This window comes from Macaca nemestrina, chromosome 1, assembly GCF_043159975.1.
Source record: "Macaca nemestrina isolate mMacNem1 chromosome 1, mMacNem.hap1, whole genome shotgun sequence".
Lineage (NCBI taxonomy): Eukaryota > Metazoa > Chordata > Mammalia > Primates > Cercopithecidae > Macaca > Macaca nemestrina.
Genome location: NC_092125.1, coordinates 207,701,344 through 207,716,370, shown reverse-complemented (window position 1 = coordinate 207,716,370; position 15,027 = coordinate 207,701,344).

Sequence of the window (15,027 nt, the reverse complement as noted above, 5' to 3'; positions counted from 1 at the left end):
AGCTCAGATGGGAGGATCACTTGGGCCTGGGAGGTCAAGGCTGCAGTGATCTGTGGTTGGGCCACTGCACTCCAGCCTGGGCAACAAAGCAAGACCCTATCTCAAAAAAAAAAAAAGTTGTATCGGTTTCTTTTATCATATACAAAACTAAACTCAAAATGCATCATATACCTAAATGTAAGAGCTAAAACTCCAAAACTCTTAGGAGAAAATATGGGAGCAAAACTTTCTGACCTTGGGTTAGACAAAACTTTCTTAGATACAACACAAAAAGCACAAGCAACAAAAAATAAAGTAGGAAAATTGGATTTCACCAAAATTAAAAATCTTTGTGCTTCATAAGATTCCATCAAAGGAAGTATAGGATAGCTGTGTATATATGTATATATATGTATATATACACACACATATATGTATATATACACACTCATATATATGTATATTTTATATATATATTTATATATACATATTTTTTAAAGAAAATAGGTCAGGCATGGTGGTTCACTGAACGAGACTCCATCTCAAAAATAAATAAATAAATAATAAAATAAAGGAAAATAACAAGCGTTGTTGGTGGCCGGGTGCGGTGGTTCACGGCTATAATCCTAGCACTTTGGGAGGCCAAGGCGGATCACGAGGTCAGGAGTTCCAGACCAGCCTGGCCAACACGGTGAAACCCTGTCTCTGCTAAACATACAAGAAATTAGCTGGGTGTGGTGGCATGCGCCTGTAATCCCAGCTACTTGGGAGGCTGAGGCAGGAGAATTACTTGAACCCAGGAGGCGGAGGTTGCAGTGAGCCGAGATTGCGTCATTGCACTGGGCAACAGAGACTCTGTCTTGAAAAAATAAAAGCAAGTGTTGTTGGCAAGGATGCAGAGAAATTGGAACTCTCATACATTGTTGGTGGAAATGCAAAATAGTCCAGGTGCTATGGCAAAACAGTTTGGTGATTCCTCAAAGGTAAAGAATTAGCATATTCCACTTCTAGTATATACCCCAAATTGGAAACAGATACTCAAACAAGCACATATGCATTCCTGTTCATAGCAACATTATTTGAAATAGCCCAGCCGGGCACAGTGGTTCACGTCTTTAATCCCAGCACTTTGGGAGGCTGAGGTGGGTGGATCACGAGGTCAGGAGTTCAAGACCAGCCTGGCCAACATGGTGAAACTCCATCTCTACAAAAAATACAAAAAAAAATTAGCCAGGTGTGGTGGCAGGCGCCTGTAATCTCAGCTACTCAGGAGGCTGAGGCAGAGAATTGCTTGAACCTGGGAGGCAGAGAATTGCTTGAACCTGGGAGGCAGAGGTTGCAGTGAGCCATGATCATGCCACTGCACCTAGCCTGGGCAACACAGCAAGACTCCGCCTCAAAAAAAAAGAAAGAAAGAAAGAAAGAAATAGCCCCAAAGGTAGAAACAGCCCACATGTCCATCAACAGATGAATGGATAAATTGTAGTGCATAAATACAATGGAATATTCATCCATAAACAGGAATAAAGTATTGATACATGCTGCAACATGGAGAAACTCCAAAACATTATGCTAAAGCAAATAAACCAGACACAAAAAGTCACAACTGTATGCAATTGTATGATTCTTTTTTTTTTTTTTTTGAGACAGAGTTTTACTCTTGTTGCCCTAGCTGGAGTGCAATGGTGCGATCTCGGCTGACTGGAACATCCGCCTCCTAGGTTCAAGCGATTCTCCTGCCTCAGCCTCCCGAGTAGCTGGGATTACAGGCATATGCCACCACACCTAGCTAATTTTGTATTTTTAGTAAAGACAGGGTTTCTCCATGTTGGTCAGGCTGGTCTTGAACTCCTGACCTCAGGTGATCTGCCTGCCTCAGCCTCCTAAAGTGCTGGGGTTACAGGCTTGAGCCATCGTGCCCGGCTAATTTTGTTTTGTTTTGTTTTGTTTTGTTTTTTTGAGATGGAGTCTCCCTTTGTCACCCAGGTTGGAGTGCAGTGGCACAATCATGGCTACCTGCAGCCTCAACCTCCTGGGCTCAAGCATTTATCCCACCTTAGCCTCCTGAGTAGCTGGGACTGTAGGCATGAACCACCACACCAGGGTAACTTTTTTTTTTTTTTTTTTTTTTAGTAGAAACAAGGTCTTGCTGTGTTACCCAGGCTGGTCTTAAACTCCTGAGCTCAAGCAATCCTCCTGCCTCGGTCTCCAACTGGGATTGCAGGCATGAACCACCTTGCCTAGCCCAAAAATGATTGCTTTTAAGTTATATTAATTTCACCTAAATAAATTATTTTTTGAAAAAGAATGTGAAAAGACAACTCACAGAACAAGATGAAATATTTTCAAATCATATCTGAAAAGAAACTTGTATTCAGAACACAAAAATAACCCTTGCAACAATAAAAGACAACCAAATTTAAAAATTGGCAAAGAATCTGAGCAGACATTTCTCTGAAGAAGATGTACAATTGGTCAAATAGTGTGTAAGAAGATGCTCACCATCATTAACCATCAGGAAAATGCAAATGGAAACCACAATGAGATACCATTTCACACCTACTAGGATGACTACAATTACACAAAATTAACCAAAACAGAAAAAAACACAAATGTTACTGAGATTGCAGAGAAATTGGAACCCTTATATTTTGCTGGTAGAAATACAAGATGGTACAGTGACTGTGGAAAACAGATAGGCAGTTCCTCAAAAAACTAAACAGAGGCCGAGTACCTGTAATCCCAGCACTTCAGAAGGGCAAGGCAAGAGAATTGCTTGAAGTCAGAAGTTTGAAACCTGCCTAGGCAACAAAGCGAGACTTCATGGCTACAGAACAATTTAAAAATTAGCAGAGTTAGGTGTCATGTGCCTGTAGTCCCACCTACTCGGGAGACAGAGGTGGGAGGATCACTTAAGCCCCAGGAGTTTGAGGATGCAGTGAGCTATGACTGTGCCACTGCACTCCGGCCTGGGTGACAGAGCAAGACCCTGCCTCTAGGTTAAAAAAAAAAAAAAAGTTAAACACCTGGGAGCGACGGCTCATGCCTGTGCCGAAGCAGGAGGATTGCTGCTCCCACAAGTTTCAGATAAGCCTAGACAACATAGTGAGACCCTATCTGTATGAACAAATTTTAAAATTAGCTGAGTGTGGTGGCACACACCTGCTGTCCCAGCTACTTGGGAGGCTGAGGTGGGAGGATGGCTGGAGCCCAGGAGGTTGAGGCTGCAGTGAGCTATGATCATGCCACTGCACTCCAGCCTGGGCAATAGAGACCCTGTCTCAAAAAAAAAAAAAAAAAAAAAAAGTATTGATACATGTTACAACATGAATCAACAGTGAAAACCTTTATGTTAAGTGAAAGAAGCCAGACACAAAGGCAACATATTATGTAGTTCTATTTATATGAAATGTACACAATAGGGAAATCCATAGAGACAGAAAGTGGATTAGTGGTTGCCAGAGGATGTGGGTTGGGGACGGGGTATGGAGACTGCATTATTTAGCATGATGAAGATGTTCTAAAATAAATTGTGGTGATGGTTGCACAATTCTGTGACTAGACTAAAATCTATTGAATTGTACACTTTAAATAAATGAATTGTATAATATGTTATTATATTTTAATAAAGCTGTTAAAGAAAGAGAGAGAGAGAAAGAGAGAAATAGAGGAATATTCCTGCTCTCCTGACACTTAAACTGCCTTCCTAGAGTTTCCCATGAATGCCTCCTGTTCCAATGGGAGCTCTAAGAAATGAGGGACCAGCTGAAGTTTCCACTAAAACCTATACGTCAGCATTCCCCACACCAAAAGCAGGACCTGGGCCAGGTAATTCCATGAAAAGGCACAGGCTTTGCAGTGGCAGAAATGGTGGTTTGGCATTCAACATTCCTTCCTCCCTCCTAGCATGGCTTCCTGGACTGCACAGATGGAAAGTGAAAAACTACGTTTCCCAGACTCCCTTGCAGCTAGGGCTCTGGATGTGAATGTGGATCTACTAATCTAGATATATTTGGGTGAGATTTGGAAGGTGGAAGAAGAGGTTAAAGGCTTTGAATCAAAGCCATTTTGCAGCAGTGTCAGGAGAAGTCTTTGGGTCAGGATTTGAAGCAACTTTTCAAAAAAATTTTTTGAGATGGAATCTCACTCTGTCACCCAGGCTGGAGAGCAATGGCATGATCTTGACTCACGGCAACCTCCCCCTCCCGAGTTTAAGTGATTCTCCTGCCTCAGCCTCCTGAGTAGCTGGGATTACAGGCACCCCCCTCTACATCTGGCTAATAAAGTTGTTTTTAAAAGCTGCTTTAGCCTGGGTGCAGTGGCTCATGGCTGTAATCCCAGCACTTTGGGAGGCTGAGGCTGGCGGATCACCTGAGGTCAGGAGTTCGAGACCAGCCTGGCCAACATGGTGAAACCCCATCTCTACTGAAAATACAAAAATTAGCTGAACGTGGTGCAGGGCGCCTGTAATCCCAGTTACTCGGGAGGCTGAGGCAGGAGAATCGCTTGAACCTGGGAGGCGGAGGTTGCAGCGAGCAGAGATCACACCATGCACTCCAGCCTGGGGTGACAAGAGCGAGATTCCATCTCAAACAAAACAAAACAAAAAAACAACTTTAATGGAGTATAATAGATACACAAAAACTGCTCATATTTAATGTGTACAGCTTGATGGGTATGGATATATGAATATACTTGCAAAACCATCACTACAGTCAAGGTAATAAACATATCCATCACCTCCAAAGGTTTTCTTGTGCTGTAGGTATTGTTGTTGTTTTGTGGTAAGAACACGTAACAGGCCGGGCGCGGTGGCTCAAGCCTGTAATCTCAGCACTTTGGGAGGCCGAGACGGGCGGATCATGAGGTCAGGAGATCGAAACCATCCTGGCTAACACGGTGAAACCCTGTCTCTATTAAAAAAATACAAAAAACTAGCCGGGCGTGGTGGCGGGCGCCTGTAGTCCCAGCTACTTGGGAGGCCGAGGCAGGAGAATGGTGTAAACCCGGGAGGTGGAGCTTGCAGTGAGCTGAGATCCGGCCACTGCACTCCAGCCTGGGCGACAGAGCAAGACTCCGTCTCAAAAAAAAAAAAAAAAAGAACACATAACATAAGACCTAACCTCCTGGCCGGGTGCGGTGGCTCATGCGTGTAATCCCAGCACTTTGGGAGGCCAAGGCGGGCGGATCATGAGGTCAGGAGATCGAGACCATCCTGGCTAACACGGTGAAACCCCATCTCCACTAAAAAAAAATACAAAAAATTAGCCAGGCGTGGTGGCGGGTGCCTCTAGTCCCAGCTACTTGGGAAGCTGAGGCAGGGGAATAGTGTGAACCCGGGAGGTGGAGTGTGCAGTGAGCCGAGATTGTGCCGCTGCACTCTAGCCTTGGTGACAGAGCAAGACTCTGTCTCAAAAAAAAAAAAAAAAAAAAAAAAAAGATCTTAGCCTCCTACCAAAAAAAAAGTTTATTTTTGAGACAGAATCTCGCTCTGTCTCCCAGGCTGGAGTGCAGTGGCATGATCATGGCTCACTGGAGCCTCGACCTCTTGGGCTCGAGCGATCCTCCCACCTCAGCCTCCCTAGTAGCTGGGACTATAGGTGTGTGTCACCATGCCCAGTGGATTTCTTTTTTTTTTTCTTTTTTGAGAGAGAGTTTCACTCTTGTCACCCAGGCTGGAGTGCAATGGCGCAATCTTGGCTCACTGCAACCTGCCACCTCTGCCTCCCGGGTTCAAGTGATTCTCCTGTCTCAGCCTCCCAAGTAGCTGGGATTACAGGCACCTGCCACCACACCCAGCTAATTTTGGTATTTTTAGTAGAGATGGGGTTTCACCATGTTCGCCAGGCTGGTCTCGAACTTCTGACCTCAGGTGATTGACCCGTCTCGGCCTCCCAAGTGCTGGGATTATAGGCAGGAGTCACCGCATCCAGTCATTTTTTTGTATTTTTTGTAGAGACAGGGTTCTGCCATATTGCCTGGGCTGGTCTCAAGCAATCTGCCTGCCTTGGCCTCCCAAAGAGCTGGGATCTAAAAAATTTTAAATGCAAAATACAGTATTGTTCATTATAGACACAGTGTACAGCAGAACTCTAGAACTTATTCATGTTGCATAGCTAAAACTTGGAATCTTTTTTGTTTTTGTTTTTTGCTGGCATGGATCTAGCACAGGTCTGGAGCCAGCACTGCAGTGTGAACTCCCTGATCCTCACCATCTTTGAATGTAGCAAAAGAAACAGCTCCCCTGGCTGCTCAATTCTGCCGAGTTCTAAAGTTATTCCTGCAAGCCTAGTCTAGAAGTAGAGCCCTTTCAATTATTTTGGAAGCACTTAATGCCCTGTATGACATCCCTTTCTTCTTGGCAATAGAATTTATGTTATCTGCAGCTGAGTCCTGATAGATACACCTGCTTCACCCAAGTGATCTTGCATGAAGACAATCACTCTGAGACCTCTATTTCCTCATCTTTAGAATGGGAGTAAGAATACCTCTCTGAAGATTAGCTATGAAATATGTTAAGGTTGGGAGTGGTGGCTTATGCCTGTAATTCCAACACTTTGGGAGGCTGAGGTAGGTGGATCGTCTGAAGTCAGGAGTTCAAGATCAGCCTGGCCAACATAGTGAAACCCTGTCTCTACTAAAAATACAAAAAATTAGCTGGACGTGGTGGCGGGTGCCTGTAATCCCAGATACTATGGAGGCTGAGGCAGGAGAATCGCTTGAACCCAGGAGGCAGAGGTTGCAGTGAGCTGAGATTGCGCCATCGCACTCCAGCCTGGGCAACAACATCGAAACTCCATCTCAAAAAAAAAAAAAAAAAAAAAAAAAGACCAGCCTAGCTAACGTGGTGAAACACCATCTCTACTAAAAATACAAAACTTTGCCGGGCACGGTGGCTCACACCTGTAATCCCAGTACTTTGGGAGGCCGAGGCAGGTGGATCACCTGAGGTCAAGAGTTCCAGACCAGCCTGGCCAACATGGCAAAACCCCATCTCTACTAAAAATACAAAAATTAGCTGGGCATAGTGTCACATGTCTGTAATCCCAGCTACTAGGGAGACTGAGGCAGGAAAGTCGCTTGAACCGGGGAGTCAGAGGTTGCAGTGAGATGAGATCGTACCACTGTACTCCAGCCTGGGCAACAGAGCAAGAGTCTGTCTCAAAAATAATAATAATGATAATAATAATAATAATACAAAAATTAGCAAAGTGTGATGGTGCACGCCTATAATCCCAGCTACTTGAGAGGTTGAGGCATGAGAATCGCTTGAACCCAGAAGGCAGAGGTTGCAGCGAGCCAAGATCTCACTACTGCACTCCAGGGTGAGCAACAGAGTGACACTCCATCTCAAAAAAAAAAAAGATATGAAGTATGTTAAGAAGTATGTTAAGTGCCTACCACACTACTTGACAATAGTTTTATGAACTGAAGTTATGTTTTATTATTTATTTATTTATTTATTTATTTATTTATTTTGAGACAGAATTTCACCCTTGCTGCCCAGGCTGGAGTGCAACGGTATGATCTTGGCTCACCACAACCTCCACTTCCGAGGCTCAAGTGATTCTCCTGCCTCAGCCTCCCAAGTAGCTGGGATTACAGGCATGTGCCACAATGCCCAGCTTATGTTTGTATTTTTAGTAGAGACAAGGTTTCTCCATGTTGGTCAGGCTGGCCTCAAACTCCTGTCCTTGGGTGATCTGCCTGCCACGGTCTCCCAAAGTGCTGAGATTACAGGCATGAGCCACCACGCCTGGCCTGAAGTTATGTTTTATTAATATCGTATCTGGAGTATCCACAGCTCATCCATTGTGAACACCAAACAGACAGCCTGTATTTTCTTTTTTTCCAGAGACTGTCCTGATCTTTCCTTTATTTATTTACTTATTTATTTATTTATTTATTTATTTATTTATTTATTTATTTTTGAGACAGAGTCTGACTCTGTCGCCCAGGCTGGAGTGCAGTGGCGCGATCTCAGCTCACTGCAACCTCCACCTCCCAGGTTCACGCCATTCTCCTGCCTCAGCCTCCTGAGTAGCTGGAACTACAGGCGCCCACCACACACCCAGCTAATTTTTTTGTATTTTTAGTAGAGACAGGGTTTCATCGTGTTAGCCAGGATGGTCTCGATATCCTGACCTTGTGTTCCACCTGCCTCGGCCTCCCAAAGTTCTGGGATTACAGGCATGAGCCACCCCGCCCGGCTGTCCTGATCGTTCCCATCTCTTTCCTGATCTTTCCTTGACTCAGAGCCAAGCTGTCAATGTCTAATCGTACTTCACATCAGCCAAGAGAGACTGGGGCAGGGGAAAGATGATCAGATTAGGATTTAGACGATCTAGGTGTCATTAGTCCTCTTTCACAGAAGAGAAAACTGAGGCTTAGAGAAGATAAAGGACTTGTTTAAGATCAGTAAGCAGAGAGTGAACATTTTTTCTAAGACACAGGGTCTCACCCTGTTGCCCAGGTTGAAGTGCAGTGATGCAATCAAACTCACTGTAACCTCGATCCCCTGGACTCAAATTGATCCTCCCACTTCAGCCTCCCACAGTGCTAAGATTACAGGTGTGAGCCACTGCGCCAGACATAATGGATTTGAAGCCACATTGGTCTGATTCCAGAGCATGAGCCCTTTTATCAGTGCTCTGTATTGAGCTTGTTAATTTTAGCCCATGATTCTTTTTCCTTTCAGCTTGGGAAAAGAGTTGGCATCCTCATTTCAATGAGAAAGCATCTCAATGAGCAAGCCCCTGGATTGGATGGGCTACCGCCCCAGAAAACGGAGTCAATTTGGGTACCACAAGGAGGGCTTGGAAGGCAGCAGGTCCTTTGCCAAGATGGGACCAAGATCTGCCAATCTTTATTGCTCACCCAAGGAGTCAGGAGAGAAAGATCTGCTTATTCAACTGACATTGACCAAAAATAAGAGATATGGTTGGTGCCATGGGGCTGCAGGAGGAACTGGGCCCAGAGCCTTCTTAAAGAACCGTGTGATCAACGGCAGGGCATGGTGGCTCACACCTGTAATCCCAGCACTTTGGGAGGCCAAGGCCAGTGGATCACCTGAGATCAGGAGTTCGAGATGAACCTGGCCAACATGGTGAAACCCCATCTCTACTAAATATACAAAAACTTAGCGGGCATGGTGGCACACGCCTCTAATCCCAGCTACTCAGGAGGCTGAGGCAGGAGAATCACTTGAATGCAGGAGGCGGAGGTGGCAGTGAGCTGAGATTGCACTCCAGCCTGGGCAACAAGAGTGAAACTCTGTCTCAAAAAAAAAAAAAAAAAAAAAGAAGCACATGATCTAACAAGAAATCAGGACCATGAATCCACTCTCTCTGTCCATTAGCCAGCTGCAGAGCACTCCAAGGACACTCTCCCAGGGTCCCAGGGTTTTCATACCCTTGGAGAGGATCCCCAATCCCCATCTCACCAATGACCTCAACTTTAAGGTTCACTGGGCAACTTCCTCCCTCTAAAAGCCTCTAAGATCCCAATTCAGCAAGCTATCCTACCTCTGAGGGTCCCCAGCCCTCAGTACAGACAGACACCTCCTCAGGTCTATCCTACTTTATGTCATGATGACAGTAGAAAGGGTATGAGGCCTGGATGACTTCTAAGACCCATCAGCCACAGCCTACCTTGGGCAAGTTATTGAGCTTCTGTGAATCTCTTTCTGCACCTGTGAAATAGGGTTGCTAATACCTACTTTGTTGGAGAGGTCACCTACATAACGAATTTACTCAGGGCCTAACTACTACTCAACAGATGGCTATTTCCCCTTCCTGTCCCCTCTCCTGACATTTCCTTCCAGATTATAGCATCCTACAGGGCAGAAAAAAAGCCTAAGCATTTTTTTACCCACATTCACACCTCCACACAGTCTCACATACATAGGTGCTATTTGACAAAGCATGTGCAATGAATGAGTTAACAACCAGAAGCCCACAGCCGAAATCACTTCATTCATTTTGTCGATTTGTATGTTGAACAAATGTGTCCTAAGTCTCAAACAGGTGCTAGGCCCCATGCTGGAGGGCAAAGGATATAAAGGAGAGGGAAACAGTGTCCCTGCCCCCAAGGGGCCCCTAAGCTGTGATGAAAGAGACAAGTCAGTCAGGCATTACAATCCAGTGCCATGACTGGGCCATGGGTTTGGAAAATCCTAGATTCTTGGCGAAGGGACCATTGGGATTGCAGAAAGAGGGCACTGGACAGAACTGGGAAATCTGGATTCTAGCCTTGTTCTGTCACTAGCTTGCTCTAGAAGTGTCTTCAAGTCACTTCTTTAGTTTCCACATCTTAAAATGGGTGCCAGGAAGAGGGGCACCTGCTTGCTGTTCAATGTCCCCTCAGAGACAGACTCCTGAGCAGAGGATTCTATGGGCCTGGGGCTGCTTTTGTAACACCAGAGCCTCCTGCTCCTGCACCTTACTTTGTGCCCACTTGCGTTTGCCAAGCAGGGACCTTGTTCCCCACTGTCCTCTATCCCTGACTTTCCCTGAGCAGTTGGGAGGCTCAGCCTCTGGTCTTGCAGTTTCCCTTAAGCTAGCTGTCATAGCAGCTGTGTGTGCCAGTGACAGGCCCCCACAGGGGGTGCTCTGTGCCTTCTATTAATATTAGATTGACCATACATGGTGGCTCATGCCTGTAACCCCAGCACTTTGGGAGGCTAAGGCAGGTGGATCACTTAAGATCAAGAGTTCAAGACCATCCTGGCTAACATGGTGAAACCCTGTATCTACTGAAAATACAAAAATCAGCCTGGTGTGGCAGCAGGCGCCTATAATCCCAGCTACCTGGGAGGCTGAGGCAGAATTGCTTGAACCTGGGAATGGAGGTTGCAGTGAGCCGAGATTGTGCCACTTCACTCCAGTCTGGGCAAAAGAGAGAAACTCCATATCAAAAAAAGAAAAGAAAGGAAAAAAGGCCGGGTGCGGTGGCTCACGCCCGTAATCCCACCACTTTGGGAGGCTGAGGCAGGAGAATGGTGTAAACCCGGGAGGCGGTGCTTGCAGTGAGCTGAGATCCGGCCACTGCACTCCAGCCTGGGCGACAGAGTGAGACTCCGTCTCAAAAGAAAAAAAAAAAAATCTCGTTTGCACTCATTACTTAACTCCTCCCAAGGAGAAGCCCTGAAGCTTAAGCTAAATCTACCTCTGTTCCACTCATTTCTGGAAGACAAGTTTTGAGTTTGATTACTTTGGAAAGGCCTCAGAGGTCTGCTGGCTCTCTGTCCTCACCTACTCTTTTTTTAAAAAAAAAAAAAAAGGCTGGGCGCGGTGGCTCATGCCTGCAATCCCAGCACTTTGGGACGCCAAGGCGGGCGAATCACGAGGTCAGGAGATCGAGACCATCCTGGCTGACACGGTGAAACCCCGTCTCTACTAAAAATACAAAAAATTAACCAGGCCTGGTGGCGGGCGCCTGTCAGCTACTTGGGAGGTTGAGGCAGGAGAATGGTGGGAACCCGGGAGGCGGAGCTTGCAGTGAGCCAAGATTGTGCCACTGCACTCCAGCCTGGGTGACAGAGTGAGACTCCATCTCAAAAAAAAAAAAAAAGTGATTACCAAGAAAATTGCGCCTTGGGAAATGGAGGCCCCAGCCGTCTGTGTGAACGTGTGTGTGTGTCCACACATGTGCATTCTACAATTTAAAGGGTTAAACCTCCAACCAAACCTGAATCCATCCATGCACAGGTTTCTCTGTTCAACCCTCTAAAGGGGCCTTGATCTTTTCTGCTTCAAGGTCTGCACAGATTGTTCCCTCTGCCTGAAACACACCCTTAACACATACACACACATACACACTCACCCTCTTTAAATCTTTTCCACATTTTCTTTGGTCAAGATTTAGGCATCTGTTAAGTTTTTGTTTCAAAGTCAGTTTCTGAGGAAAGCTTTTTTCTGATTTCCTTTCCCTTAAATTAAATCACTATAACTATTTGTTCACTGTAGTCCTGCCCTACTCGTGCCAGAGGCCTGGAACCTCATTTATCTGTGTGTCTATCTTGTTCATGCTTGTATTTTTCCAGTCTGTGGCACGGTGTCTGGCACATAGTGGCACTCAAACAACATTTCAATGTATGAATGAATGAATGAACAAAGGAACTTAGTAATGGTGGATGAGGAAAGGGGTCATGTGGGGTGAGGGTGTCCCCTGCTGGACATTGAGAGTACTGGGGACCCAGGACATCCTCTCTGAGCTGAGAAGAATGAGTTCGGGTGATAATTTTCCTCCCTGAGGGGCAGCGTTGGGGAACCTCACCTTGTGCCCAGACTCCTGATGCGTGCCTTCTTCTTACCTTATCAGCCCCCACACCACTCTCCTCCCAGCCTTCAGAGCATCCATCCCCACCCCCAATGGCCTGACCCATCCTCCCCCACGCTGCAGACCCTGTCAGCTAAGCTGTGGAGCACCACAGCGACTTCTGCATTCTCTTCACAATGATATCCACCCCCTCTTAAACCTTTTGCTTGGAATAAAAATAGACCCAGAGTCCTCCATCGATCCTCTTTCCCCGCCTGCTCCCAAATCAATCAATCAGTAGTGATTGGCTGGGGCACTGGGGTGGAGGTGGACAAGGAATGGTGGGTGAAGAGCACAGAAAGTTGGTGGGGTGGGGGTGGGGTAGGGAAGTGTGGTTCTGAAACAGGGTCCTGCTAAAAGTATAGCAGAACAGTGGATTCCTCTGGAGGGGAATAGTTGGTGAGACGACACCTGGGATGAGGTATTTAGAAAAAGGTGAATGAGGAATTCCTGACTATTGTCTTTTTTTTTTTTTTTTGAGATGAGTCTTGCTCTTGCTGCCAAGGCTAGAGTGCAATCAATGGCGCGATCTTGGCTCACTGCCACCTTTGCCCCCCGGGCTCAAGTGATTCTCCTGCCTCAGTCTCCCAAATAACTGGGATTACAGGTGCCCGCAAGCACGCCTGGCTAATTTTTTGTATTTTTAGTAGAGACAGGGTTTCACCATGTTGGCCAGGTTGGTCTTGAACTCCTGACCTCTGGTGATCCACGCACCTCAGCCTCCCAAAGTGCTGGGATTATAGGAGTTAGCCACCGCAGCTGGCTTCTGACTACTGTCTTGGTTGACAAAAGGGTAAAATACCTCCAGTTTACATAACGTGTGAGCACAGTGGGAGGAGAGGGGGTTCATAAAAGATGGGACTAGCCGGGCGCGGTGGCTCACGCCTGTAATCCCAGCACTTTGGGAGGCCGAGGCGGGCGGATCACAAGGTCAGGAGATCGAGACCACGGTGAAACCCCGTCTCTACTAAAAATACAAAAAATTAGCCGGGCGCGGTTGTGGGCGCCTGTAGTCCCAGCTACTCGGGAGGCTGAGGCAGGAGAATGGCGTGAACCCGGGAGGCGGAGCTTGCAGTGAGCCGAGATCGCGCCACTGCACTCCAGCCTGGGCGACAGAGCGAGACTCCGTCTCAAAAAATAAATAAATAAATAAATAAAAATTTAAAAATAAAAAAATAAAAGATGGGACTAAAAGGAACATAGTGAGGAGCACAGGGTTTCCGTGAGGGAAGTCAGGGCTCAGTGCTAAGGACATGAAGGGAGTAGATAGGGCAGGAGGAAGCCTTCTTGGCCGAGGGTAAAAAGGGGAAGTGGGTGGGGGTCAAGGAGAGATAGAGGTCACTTCTCTTCCAGTGAGGATGGGAAGAACCAGACCACACCTGTGACTCTCCATATGGCCCCATCCCTGGCCCCTCCCCCAGCCATGCCCTAAAGTGGGACTGGAGAAGAGTGACAGTTACTTAATGACCCTGAGTCCCGCTAGCTCTTCTGGGCAGCCTATGGTCACTGGGGGGCCAAAGGGGACCGAAGCCAAAGTCCAAGTTATTGATCTCTGGCCCCAAAGGTCAGCTTCAGGGGCAGAGGGAGTGGTGTTGCCATGGTGGGAGCCTCGAGGGACCCCACAACAGAGGGGCTGTGCTGCAGTCCAGTTTTCACGTCTGCATCCTTGGTGCCCCATGATCCTACACACACACACACACACAGCCCTCCAACCTGTCTTGCTTGAAATTTCTGCCTGATGGGTTGTCTCAGAATAGACTCTTGGGTGTCCAGCCTTTGGGGTGTCTAGGGAGTATAAAAGGAGAGCCTTAGATGGAATTATTTATTTACTACTCTACCCCCATCCCCAAGACAAAGCTCTGGGAGTCTACGAACTCATTGGTGAATGCCATTTAAAAAACACACCAATCTGGTTGTCAGGAAGAAAGAATGGCCACAATTTTTGCTGTGTTGCCTTGACAAAGCATTTACCTTCTATGAATCTTAGTTCTCTTATCTATAAATGAAGGAATTGAATCAGATGAGCTTTAAGTTCCCTTTCGGATAAGTGATCTAAGATTCTAAGGAATTAGTGGGGACAGGGCTAATAGTAGGGGTTAGGAGTAGGAACTAGGTTGGGTTAAGGAGATGGTAAAAACAAATTCTTACACTTGGAAATAAAATCTGCATTCTAATTTTGGCCATTATTAACTGTGGAAACAGGGGCAAGTCATGCATTTATTCATTCAACAAATATTAAATAAGCAATTATGTTATGCCAAGCTTTGCGCTGCGTACGTACTGACACAATGAACAAAACAGACATAGTCCCTGGCTTACAGGGTTTACATTCTAGTGGTCAGTGAGAGAGAAAGACAAATAAGCAAATATATATAATATGGTGGGACAAATGCTCTGTCATAGATGTGCAGAATACTATAAAAAATGGGAAAGGGGGCTGGGGGCTGTGGCTCACACTTGTAATCCCAGCAATTTTGGGAGGCCAAGGCAGGTGAATCACCTGAGGTCAGGAGTTCGAGACCAGCCTGACCAACATGGTGAAACCCCATCTCTACTAAAAATACAAAAATTAGCCAGGCATGGTGGCGGGCGCCTATAATCCCAGCTACTTTGGAGGCTGAGGCAGGAAAATTGCTTGAACCCAGGAGGTAGAGGTTGCAGTGAGCTGGTAACACACCACCGCACTCCAGCCTAGGCGATAGAGCTAGACTCTATCTCAAAAAAAATTAA